This window comes from Saccostrea echinata, unplaced genomic scaffold (genome assembly GCF_033153115.1).
Source record: "Saccostrea echinata isolate AGI-Se365-2 ecotype Australia unplaced genomic scaffold, CSIRO_AGI_Sech_v1 ptg000007l, whole genome shotgun sequence".
NCBI classification, from domain to species: domain Eukaryota; kingdom Metazoa; phylum Mollusca; class Bivalvia; order Ostreida; family Ostreidae; genus Saccostrea; species Saccostrea echinata.
This window is the reverse complement of record NW_026889756.1, coordinates 1,926,915-1,939,596: the sequence shown is the minus strand read 5'-3', so window position 1 is coordinate 1,939,596 and position 12,682 is coordinate 1,926,915. Positions and strand designations below refer to the sequence as shown.

Here is a 12,682-nt window from a genome sequence, read left to right as displayed (position 1 = left end):
GCTCTTGCTCGTTGAATCTACACCACCTGAGGATGCTTCCATATAAATATGACTCATCATGGCTTTGCTGTTCTTGAGAAGAAGATTTTTAAAGGTTTTTCCCATATATTTCTATGTAAAAATTTGATCCTCCATTGTGGCCCCGCCCTACCCCCAGGGGTCATGATTTGAACAAACTTGAATCTACACTACCTGAGGATGCTTCCATATAAATATGACTCATCATGGCTTTGCTGTTCTTGAGAAGAAGATTTTTAAAGGTTTTTCCTATATATTTCTATGTAAAAATTTGATCCTCCATTGTGGCCCCACCCTACCCCCAGGGGTCATGATTTGAACAAACTTGAATCTACACTACCTGAGGATGCTTCCATATAAATATGACTCATCATGGCTTTGCTGTTCTTGAGAAGAAGATTTTTAAAGGTTTTTCCTATATATTTCTATGTAAAACTTTGATCCTCCATTGTGGCCCCGCCCTAACACCAGGGGTCATGATTTGAACAAATTTGAATCTACACTACCTGAGGATGCTTCCACATGAGTTTCATCTTTCCTGGCCCTGTGGTTCTTGAGAAGAAGATTTTTAAAATATGCTATTAATTTTTCACTAATTCTTTATTATCTCCCCTTGAAAGAGGGTGTGGTCCTTCATTTGAACAAACTTGAATCCCCTTTACCCAAGGATGCTTTGTGGCAAGTTTGGTTGAAATTGGCCCAGTGGTTCTGGAGAAGAAGTCGAAAATGTGAAAAGTTTACAGACAGACGGACAGACAGACAGACGGACAGACGGACTACAGACAAAATGTGATCAGAAAAGCTCACTTGAGCTTTCAGCTCAGGTGAGCTAAAAAGGCAAATCAGATCGATTTTTTCTTGCAGGAATATTCTTATGTGCACCAGGAAGCCAAGTAACAGGCATATTATTTCTTCGTTTATCCTAGTCTGGAATACACATCACCTATATGGGATACCAACACTGCTAGTAATATTAATGCTGTGCAAACGGTAGATTTTGTGTGTGGCTATTACAGTGCCAGTAGCGTATCAACCATGCTAAACGCTTTATCATAAAATATCTTACAACAACACACACCCAGAGTTAAGACCATCATGCTCTACAGGATCATCAATAGACTGTTCGACATACCGCAAGTACAGTACTTTATTCCAACTAGTAGTCATACTAGAGGAAATTCCATAAAGTTCCTCCAACCATACGGCAGATTATTAGCCAGTACTCGTTTTTTACCAGTATAGTCAGATACTGGAACACGCTAACTGGGTCAAAGATTAAAATCAGCTCTGTTGAAGCCTTTAAAAAAAAACAGAAATCAACCTCCTGTAATCAGCTATGTTTTTGAGCTTTTAACCTTCTAACTGGAAAAGGTGCCCTTTGTGTCGCGATTGGTTTTTTTTAAGATGCACTAATGGGAGAAGAAGTGAAGGATGCACTAATGGAAACAGGAGAAGAAATTGAATTAAATCTTTAATGTGTTTTTACGCATAATAGTCTTTCGGTAACACCGAGATATCTTAACCATATAACTGTACATCTGGGTCAGACCCTGGACATTATCAAAATAGAAATATATGTTTCCGGGAGCACAATTTGCCGAAAATAAAAAGTGATTGCTCGATTGATTGATTGTTGTTTGACGCCGACTCTCCAAAAATGAAGAAAAAGAAATAGGGAAAAGACTAAAATAATTGTAAATTATAACAATATCAGTATTTTATCAAAATGAACAATGAACAATATGTATAGCAATCAGCATTTATTCTGTCTGCTCGTAATATTTGCATACACAGTCACACTAAACAAAACACCCAGCTCAACAGAGTTTACTTTTCAACCTGAAGACATTGCATGTGTCAGCGATCATAAAGCACAGAGAAGATTGAATGATTTGAATATAACACAGCATCAACAAAGACCTTATACAGTTAGCGTATGGATTTCAAGCAAGAACTGAACGTTAATAGAGATACAAGTGCCATTTAATTTGTGTAGAAAAAAGAAAATATTCAAATCACTGACTTAAAAATAAATTAACACTTTCACAACCGCGACATTAGAAATTAGAGTGAAAAACAACTAGAAAATAAAATTTGTATAAAGAATTATTTTTTTTTGTTCATTTTGATTGTCTCAAGATTTTTTTATGTAGAGAAAAAAGATATTAATATTTTGAATGATGGTGTTTATTTTCTTAAATAAAAATTACTTATATTGATGGTTTTAAATAATATAGTTTTTCCCATGAAATAGGATTGTATTTATTAAAAGGGTAATAAAATTTTATCCTGAAAAGATAAACAAATCATTAACCTATTGCTTCATTTTTTTCAATCATATTCTTCTCCATTCACCAAATATATCATGTACCAAACGAATGGTCACAAAAAATGTGCTTAAGATTCTGAAATCTCATGAATGTTTATATGCACAGTTTTTAATGACGTAATTGTATGTATGTAATTTTATCATTTTGATGTTATAATTTCTAATACACATATGTTAAGTTACATGTAATTAATCTATTCTTAGTTCTTAAATTATAAATCTATTTTATAATTATTATTCTTTTATAATAATTTGATATCGGGACTCTTTTAAAAACTTATGACTGTGCATTTTTCTGAGTATTCAATGCTTAAACTTTTTTCCTTTAAAAAAAAAAAGATGACAGATAAACTTTAAGGATACAGAGCTGGCCAAAACAATCGATCAAAGAACTTAACAATGTAAACAATAAAGAGCTGTATATAGTAAAATATTTGTGCCTATAGGTAAGTAGTCTACACATTTTGTACGAAACAATTGGATGGGATCAATCACTGTCAAACAAGGATTTTCCAAAACAATTAAGTTAATGTCTTAACAGAGATCCAGCTATTTGATCTCATAAATATCCTTTGATTAAATTTATACATGTGACTTGTTCCTTATAACTTGTGGTTATATTTAATATAATGAAACTTCTACTCCAAGCAATTGCACTGGCAATAATAATAAACCAACGCAACCCTCTTCAGTTAAAACAAGGGGAGATAATCAAGAAAAGACAAAAATAGGGTGGGGTCATTAAAAATCTTCCTCTCAAAAACCACTGGGCCAGAAAAGCTAAAACTTATGTGGAAACATTCTTGGGTAATGTATATTCTAAATTCTTCCAATCATAACCCCCGGGTGTAGGGCGGGGCCACAGTAGAGAATCAAAAATTTACATTGAAATATATAGAAAAATCTTTTAAAATCATCTGTTCAAGAATCACTGGACCAGAAAAGCTGAAACTTATGTGGAAGCATCCTTGGGAAACGTAGATTCTAAAATCATTACCGCCGGGGTAGGGCAGGGCCATAATAGGGAATCCAATTTTACATGTACATTGAAATATATAGGAAAATCTTTAAAAATCTTCTCGTCAAGGATCACTGGGCCACAATAGCTAAAACTTATGTGGAAGCATCCTTGGGTAGTGAAGATTCTACATTTTTCAAATCATGACCACCGAGGAGAGGGCGGGGCCACAATAGGGAATCCAATTTTTTCATTGAAATATATTGGAAAAATCTTTACAAGCTTTTCTTAGTATGAGAGTGTTTACAGGTAAATATATCTGATTTTCTTCACACTACCTCCCACACACTGGGCCACAAAGAGATTGTCTCTAGTGTCCACATATAATCCCCATGGATGATTTAGATAAACGTTATCAATGCAACGGAGGAACTGTCCGTCCTGATCTATGATGTGGATACAGTGATTATTAGTGTCTGCTGTCAGGATCTGACTTTGGCTGTCTGAAGTAATGCCGATTGGTTTAAATGGTTCCTTATTAGTAGAGGGATGACCGGTGTATTTAAATCGCAGTTTTCCTGTCTGATTGACAACTACTACTACACCGGCTACAAAGTCAGCCACACAAATATCCAGGTTCTTGTTCTCACTGACGTATTTAGAACCAGATGAATACAAAGGTTGGCCTTTACTATCAGTTAGAATGGTTTGTTTCTCTGTAGATCCAGAATAACGGGAAACTTTTGATCGCTTATAATCATCACTGTCCATGGTAACTAGCAGGTCACCAGAGAAGGTACTGCAAACATAGAAAGGTATCCAACTCTGTAATCTGATCACTTCCTGTATCTGTTCATTCTTCACTACGTTCACAGTTCTTGTACCAGAATCAGTATAAACTAAATCTCCACTCTTTGTCACTGCTATGTCTTCTGGTGTGTTCCCCGACTTGGTTTGGATTGACTTCATTAGTTTGCCCTGAAGGTTGTACAGATTTATTATTTTTTGTTCCCACAGGTCCAGATTTCTTCGTTGCTGAGACATCTAACACTGTATATTGAATGATACTCAGTACCTATGGTGGTAATGAGTTCTGATTTATGAAACATTTTTCTGAATTCAGCTTCTGGTTTCTCCATTATATAGTCAGGTTCTTCTGTTGTAATGGATAATGCTGACAGATAACCAAACATTTGATTAAGCTGTTCTGTGTTGATTTTATAGGGAGAGAAAACTGGAAATGAAACAGCAACTTCTGGAGGTAAATGTCTGAACTTCTCAATTCTTGATCTATATGCAGAGGTTGAAAAGATTTCATTGGATTGAAGAATTTTCTTTAGGTCAACAATACTCTCATTTAAATCAGAAACAATCCTCTCGATTTCTTTTCCCTGTTTATTTACAGCAACCAGGTGATTAAATTTCATCTTTTCGATCTCAGATTTTTGTTTGCTGACAATGATATTAATTTCTCTGTGCCAGTCTTCTCCTTGTTTAGTGACAGCTGTTGTCAGTTTTGTGTAATGTTTTTCCAAATTGTTCTGTTTGGTTTTTATGCCTGTTGCAATTTCTTTATATGTTGGGTAAATTACAATCTCAAGTTCTCTCAAGTCTTTTTCAATATCTTTTGCTTTGGAGTTGAATTTCTGTAAAACATCTGATAAATTGTGTCCATTATGCTTCCCCGAGGAATTACATGTAGAACAGACAGGAATGTTACATTTCTCACAGAAAAGTTTGCAATTCTTGGAATGCTTCGGACATTTTGGATAGTTAGGAGACGAGGTTCTTCCTGTGTATGGTACCATTCTATGTTTTTTGGTTGACTCAGAGAGATGTCCTCTTGCACACGCCGTACAGAGGTTGATATGACAAAGCTTGCAATGACTTTGTACCACATGGGTCTCACAAAGGTCACACCTTAAGATGTCTTGAGCACTGTTTCGGGGATCCATTACTAATGTTTCAGGCTAATGTTTATGCAGATGGCACTGAAAGGAGAATGGGGAAGTAAAATGACGTATTAAGGCTTAATGTTCCTCTTTCTAAATTCATCAAAAAATTCAAATGAAATTAGGTTTCAGGTATGGAGTGAGGATTAATTTTTCCCTAATTAAAATGTCCAACCATGTTAGGAAGAAAATAGTACACGGTATTAGAAAGAACCCAAAGAACAAGGTACGGTTTCAATACAAATCTTGCCCTGTGATTTTCTTAAAAATGAAAGTGATGTAAAAAATAAAAACTCACACTTTCTGAATCATTGAAATTACATGCAGAAAGATCATACAATTTTTTTTTCTCAAATGATCTTCTAAATGCTAACTGTGACGTCATAAACTTGTGCATTTTCCGTATTTTCTTAAAAAGTTGTAGAAGACACCAATTTTCAGTGTAATTTTCTTTCAGATAACATTGTCCACAGGAATCGCCCACATAGATTTTGAGATATATGATTTTTTAAAGAATTTTACACAACATATCCGAAAATTAAAAAGTTCTTACTTGTATAAAGAAAAAGAAATATTTTAATTTTTGATAGGAAAATAAACTGGGTGCAAATGTTTAAGATTGAAAACTATAAATAACTAGCAAATATATTAGCAAAAGAAATTACAAGTCAATGTTGGAAACGATTCAACTTCTTGCCAAGGGGTGTTGGCATGTAGGAATGTTACAGTAAATCAAGTAAATGACTGAATAAATAACACCTGATGAACTGAATTTTCCGATATTTTTGGATTAATTTTTTTCAGAAGTTATCTATTGTATCATAGAGACATAAGACCTTAATACTACTGAAAAAAGTACTCGTGAAATTAACAAAGTGATTTGCTTATACAAATTAATCTTGAAAAAAGCCATTTACAGTAATAAAAATTGGAATTAAATACTATTTAAAAAGACTCTCACTTCAGTATTAAATGATTCAAACATTTTAATGAGAAAATGTCAGTTTTCTCATGCACTTAATTCCAAGTCCTAAATTCCTTTGCCAAACACTTAAGTTTTAGGCAAGGTATATATTAAATCAATGAATTCCAAACCTAGTCACCATAATATCTTACGTTCTCTATTAGAATAATTCAACCCGGTAAAAAAATGCATTGGTTGATAATAAGTTATGTTGTCTCACCTGTAAATCTAGCATGGCTCCCTGACAACATTGTGCATCCACTGATATTACTTCCTAGTTCTGATGTCAGTCTCTACCTGATTTCTGGTCACGTGATTTAAATACCTGTACTTACATATGACGATCTTTGTGTAAATAAGGTTTTGGAATTTTTATTTTCACCCTGGGGGTCACATGAGAGTCGAAACCTTATGTTTTTCTACAAAAAAACCTGGTTCCAAGAACTCCTCTTAAATTTTATGCAGTAGCCAAATCATTTTTTGGTAGATGAATGGTGGTGTACTGACGATGTACAAGATTTTGGAATTTTCATTTTCACCCCTGAGGCTAATTTCGGGTTGAAAATGACACAAAAAATCTAGTGGTCAGTGCATTTTGTCCTGCGCAACGAGGATATTTTTGCTCTAAGGTTTGGAATCGTAGCCATTTAAATAATATTTGAACAATTATTAAAGAAATGGGTTATATGACCCCAGGGATACTTGCCCAACAGAACACTTTAAGTATTATTCACTAGAAGTCTATGAAAAGACTGTAGCTCTACTGTATTGCTGTGACTATATATTAGTAAATTGATTCTGTTTGGCTACGATACGTAAATTGATATGTTTATGTAAACATATGGAAATATCCAGAACAAATTTTCAGACTTGTTTTTTCTTTGTTTACTTAAAATTTTGGGTTTAACATTAGAAATGTTTTAAAAATTTCAAAATTGTGAACTAAGTCATATTGAAATCGAACCAAAACTGAAGGAGGAGTAGCCGTTTGAATGAGTTCCATAGAAATATCGATTTTTTGAATCACAACAGATTTGATTCTACACTATATAATAAAGATTTCATGCAATTAAGTTTCAATTTTCCATGTCCAGTGGTTCTTGCGACGATTTCTGAAGATTTTTTCCTTCACATTCCCATGTAAAACTTTGGAGGTTCGTGTTTGAGAGAGAGAGAGAGAGAGAGAGAGAGAGAGAGAGAGAGAGAGAGATTATCCTAGGTATAGTTCTATACAATATATTTCAGAATGTTGTAATTATTTTTTTTATTATCACTACAAACTCAACTTCATATGCTTCACACACTGTTGATTTTCATGAGTTGTGATCCTTTACAATCTATGCATTTTCCGAATAGTGACAGTGACATTTTTTCTTCTTTAAATCAATACAAACTCGTACAGTCATATCATTAAGTACTTGACAAACTCTCTAATTAATATTGAATCAAACATTAATCATATCACAATCTTTACTATCAAATATATCATTCACTATCATATCATAATGCAGCGTTTACATATATTTTATTTTGTTCACTTTACCAGTGATATGCTCAGCTACAAAAAGGTTGTCTTTGGTGTCTACACATAAACCCAATGGATAACGTAGATCACAGTTATCAATGTAACCTAGGAACTGTCCGCCTTAATCTAGGATGTGGATACAGTATTTTACACGGTCTGATACAAGGATCTGACTCTGGCTGTCTGGATGCCTTGTGGATAGAATAAATCATTGGTTATAGAGAAATGACTAGTGTATCGTAATCGGAGTTTTCCTGCCTGATTTACCACCACTACTGCATGATACGACGTCATAATGTGTACTGAATATCTCATGTCGTGGGGTGCCAAGTATGTATTAGACAATAAGTTTTAACTTTTCTGTATAATAGATATAGTCCTTAGGCATTTTAATTATTTATTTGCATAGAAATGTCTATACCTAGCCTTAACTCACCTGCTTTCACATTTAGAACTTTACTCGGCACTCAGGGCCATTGAGTAGTGAGGATTCTTTATAGTGCCAACGCCAGCCAGGACACATGGCCTCAGTTTTCAATGTCTCGCCCGAGAGACCCGCAACTTCAGTTTTATTTATTTAAATTTGAATAAAAAAAGGTATGTGCATACATTACATCAGATGTATGTCTGCTTTTGCACTACTCTATAATGTAAAATTTTAGAGTCAACAAAGTTAACAAATTAGTTTACTTCAGTTTAATTGAGACACAGTTAATTTAATGTAAAGATATCTAATTCACATCATTTTACTTTGCACATTGAATTGATTGAACAGTGTTTTATTGTGCATCTCTTTATTTATCATCAGTTAAAGTTTAAGGTATAGTCAAGATGCATGTATGGTATTAGAGATACTTATGTTTATGAACCCTTAGTTCATATGCATATAAACATCATAATTATTACCTGGTATATTGTATGACTTTGTTTCCGCCAACGTTTAATATTTCCTGCCCTCATAACTATTTTCTCTAAAGGGAAATAAATCAACTGACTTTTTTCAAGTTACAAAGAAAACTGAGTTAATCCGTTTTTCAAGTATATATGGAAAAAAGCCATAGATACGCAATAAATTTCTTCTTATAACAATATGCTATTAATATGCCTATAAAAAGGTTTAATAACATTATTTTAAAAAGTGTATTTTGCAAAAAAAAAAAAAAAAAATAATAATAATAATAATAAAAAATGAGATTCCTATGATATCCTCATTTCTTGACAAGGAGAAGGGACACATTTTTGGCTTAAAAAACCCTTCCAATTTAATTTTGCATTTTTCTTTCCTGAGAATATAAAGATTGATTTCTTTCGACCAAAAGAATTAAATTTTGTCTAGAGATGGTACAGTTATTTCTCTTTCTTCAGATCAATTGGATGATTTAGCCATCTTGGAAGTTCAATATTCACAGAGCACGAGGGGACTGAGGCAAACAGTTTGGTTCTTGGGTCCGACACAATTCATGTTACCCTTGAATCTGGTCAATAAATGTGTACTGTTCACCTGGAAGATCACGTACAGGTAAACATTATATAGTATTTTTTCTACAGTGTTAAATCGCAGGCACTCAGAAAACTAGAAATTATTCAATCATATAATGAAACATTCTATAAGCCAGCTTTGTTCATATTGAAAAGGCAATCCTCTCATAAAACACTTTTTTGTAATTCTTCGTATATTGCTAAGTCTATATTTCAGAATCTTGCTAGTGATTTTATTTAATTATCGCCACAAACTCACAACTTCATACGGTTCACTCTTGATTTTCATGAGTTTTGATCCTTTACAACTTACCCATACATTTCAAAATATTGATAGTAACTGTTTCTTCTTAAACTCAATATTAAATCATAACATCATATAAAGTACATGTATTCCACAAGCTATACATTTAACTTCTATACCCCAGCTCCGAAGAGAGGAGGATACTGTTTTACCCTTGTTTTTCTGTCTGTCTCTGTGTCTGTCTGTCCGTAGCAAATTTTGTTGCAGTTTTCTCAGCAACTACTCATCGGAGATAGTTGAAATTTTAGCACACTTTTTGTTTATGCATGCAATATATATGGGTGGGATTCATTTTTGTACGAATCCGATGTCGACTTCCTGTTTATCCGCGTATATATCCGTACCAGACATAACAAATTTTGGTCGCAGATGCTTGAAAGTTTAGCACACTCCTTTTTAGGTATGCTATATGATGGGATTCATTTTTGTACGAATCCGATGTCAACTTCCTGTTTATTCCATTGTCTGTCCATGACTTAACTTGTGTATTCACATCAGAGCGGAGGTATTATTTGTGAGCATTGGCTCACAGACTTTTTTGTTTTTATTAATCCTGAATCAGACATCAATGACTTCTTGAAGGCCGAGGTATTGAACCGGTCGGTTTTCCCCAGGTAAGAATGGTATGGAGTGGAGCTTAATCGAAGCAGCTGTAAAGCCCCGAGGGAACCACACTTTTTTGTGCATACATACCTGTATTCACAGGATGTTACAGTACCCGCAACATTATTCCTGACATGACATGATGGTTGAATCAGAGAGATGTTCTCCTACACAGGCCTTACATAGGTTGACATGACAAAGCTCACAATGACTTTGTACCACGAGGGTCTCACAGAGGTCACACCTAAGGATGTCTTGTGCACTATACCGGGGATCCATTATTGATGTTTCAGCCACTATTTCAGGTGTCACTGCAATAAAATTGCAAAAGTAAAAGCGATGTTTCAATACCACTGATAGAATCTATAACTCAGTTATAAATTAATAAATTTTGCAAATAAACTCCTAAACGGGTGGACCAAAGTTCTTACTAACTCCTATATAAATACACGAGATACAAGATAATGTCCGTAAACTATATTCAGATTTCACTTGCATAGTAAGTATCGTACATTAAATTAAAAGTCTACTTTCATTTTCTATAAACAGGCATGAAATAGCAAAAACATGAGTACGGTGGCGGTTCCAGTTAGCGGATCGAAGTACATGTAACGAACTTATTAAAAAAACTCCTCCTTTCCATCAACAATATCATTATGGAACGCCTTGCCTTTTGAGATCAGAAACCTTGATACTGTAAATGCTTTCAAAAAAAGACTTCTTAAATGTGAATCTCCCCAAAATATTTGTTAATTCTTTTGGTGAAAAGAAAACAAACTCAATTCTAACTAGAATGAGACACAATGTACATTGTAAGTCTCCTTAAGTCAGACCTGTTTAAAGTCAGGCTTTCAGATAACACTCAGTGTTCTTATGGATATACCAATAAAAACACTGAACACTTTTTTTGTATCATATAAATTATGCTGAAATAAGAGCAGAATTATTTCATACTATAAGAAATAACAGGGGAACAATAAACCTTGATACAATTCTATTTGGGGACCCAAACTTGGGACAACAAAATAATATGAACATAGTTAAAGCCGTACACAAATATATTAAAAAATCGAAAAGATTTTTATGAATAACCAGCGTAATGTCCTTTCTGACATATTTTATTTTATCAAATAAATTCTGCAATATGATTTCCCTGCACTTTTTTGTATTGTACATTTGTTTGTTGTACATCACGTGTATATGTATATGTCATTTTGTTTGTGTTGAGAGGACAATTCTAAGTTTTTTTCTAAGCAATTTTTAATAAAACTGACAACAAGCAATCGTTTATCGTGTTTATTTATTTCATAAAACATCATCACTGAATTATTCAAGCAAAACTTGATTTAAATGATATAAAAGAAATGTTGTGATAACCTATTAAAAAGGAAAATGTGCAAATTATTTTCGTCATTCACCTATCTTAATATTGATGGAAACTTCTGGAACATCATATAGCATCGAACCCGATGTTAAAAGAAAAACGAGGCGAACATAAAAAAAGGCTTTTGTGTGAATGGTCATTGAAATAATGACGTTTCCAAATATCAAGATTATAAGCTCCACAAAGGGAAGTAATCCCGGGAAAAGGGTTTCTTTGGGGGATTTCATCTGAAAAAATGGGGCTTGGCTTTTTTGGGGGGTATCACTCTAAAAATGGCACATCTTACTACGGTAAATTGCCCAAAACTTATTAGCATCGCGATGCTAATAACAGGAGTATATTAATCCCCTACCTCTTCCCTCCTTTTTCAAATTCTTTAACGGAATAAAGTGTATCTTATGAATTCATACAATTTTTCATCAATACATTTATTCCGTTATAAATTTACCTCGGAGAGAATAAAATTTATGCATTGTTACATTCCAGCAATTATTAGGACAATCACACACTCTCCTTTCATTTTTAAATTTATTTATAACGAAATAAAGTACATCTTTTGAATTCATACCATTTTTCATCAATAGTTTTATTCGGGGTATAAATTTTTGTCAAAAAATAATTTATACAATAACTACGGAATAAATGGTACAATTATTAGCACAATCAAGACACCCTCCCTACTTTTCATACCCCCCCCCCCAATTTATTTATAACGGAATAAAGTAATTCTTCCCATTTTAAATCAATACATTTATTCCATTATAAATTTACTTTGGAGAGAAAAAAATATATACGTAAGGTACTAGTGTGTGGAAACGGAAGCGAACAATATTAAACTTTGTAATGTTTATAAATGTTTTTACAGTGCCTTACAATCGAGTCATACATCATCTAAAACTTCTTTGAATCATGCTACAATTATTGAAAAGTTTTATGATATATATATATATATATATATATATATATATATATATATATATATATATATATATATATATATATATATATATATATAGTTTTGTGCCATGCGGATTGTGGGATATTTTGTGTCTTTTTCACTCACGTTGTGGGTATCATGGATGGTTTATGGGTCATTATATATTGACCCACAAACCATGTGCCTAAAAATTTGTTTATGACAATAATATAGTTACTATTTTCATTTT

General features: G+C 33.3%; 1 pseudogene; it reads right to left on the bottom strand.

The window, feature by feature from the left end:
• Nucleotides 1–3,608: 3,608 nt before the first annotated feature.
• LOC133180602 (E3 ubiquitin-protein ligase TRIM36-like) lies at nt 3,609–5,287 on the bottom strand (annotated as a pseudogene).
• Nucleotides 5,288–12,682: the final 7,395 nt, after the last annotated feature.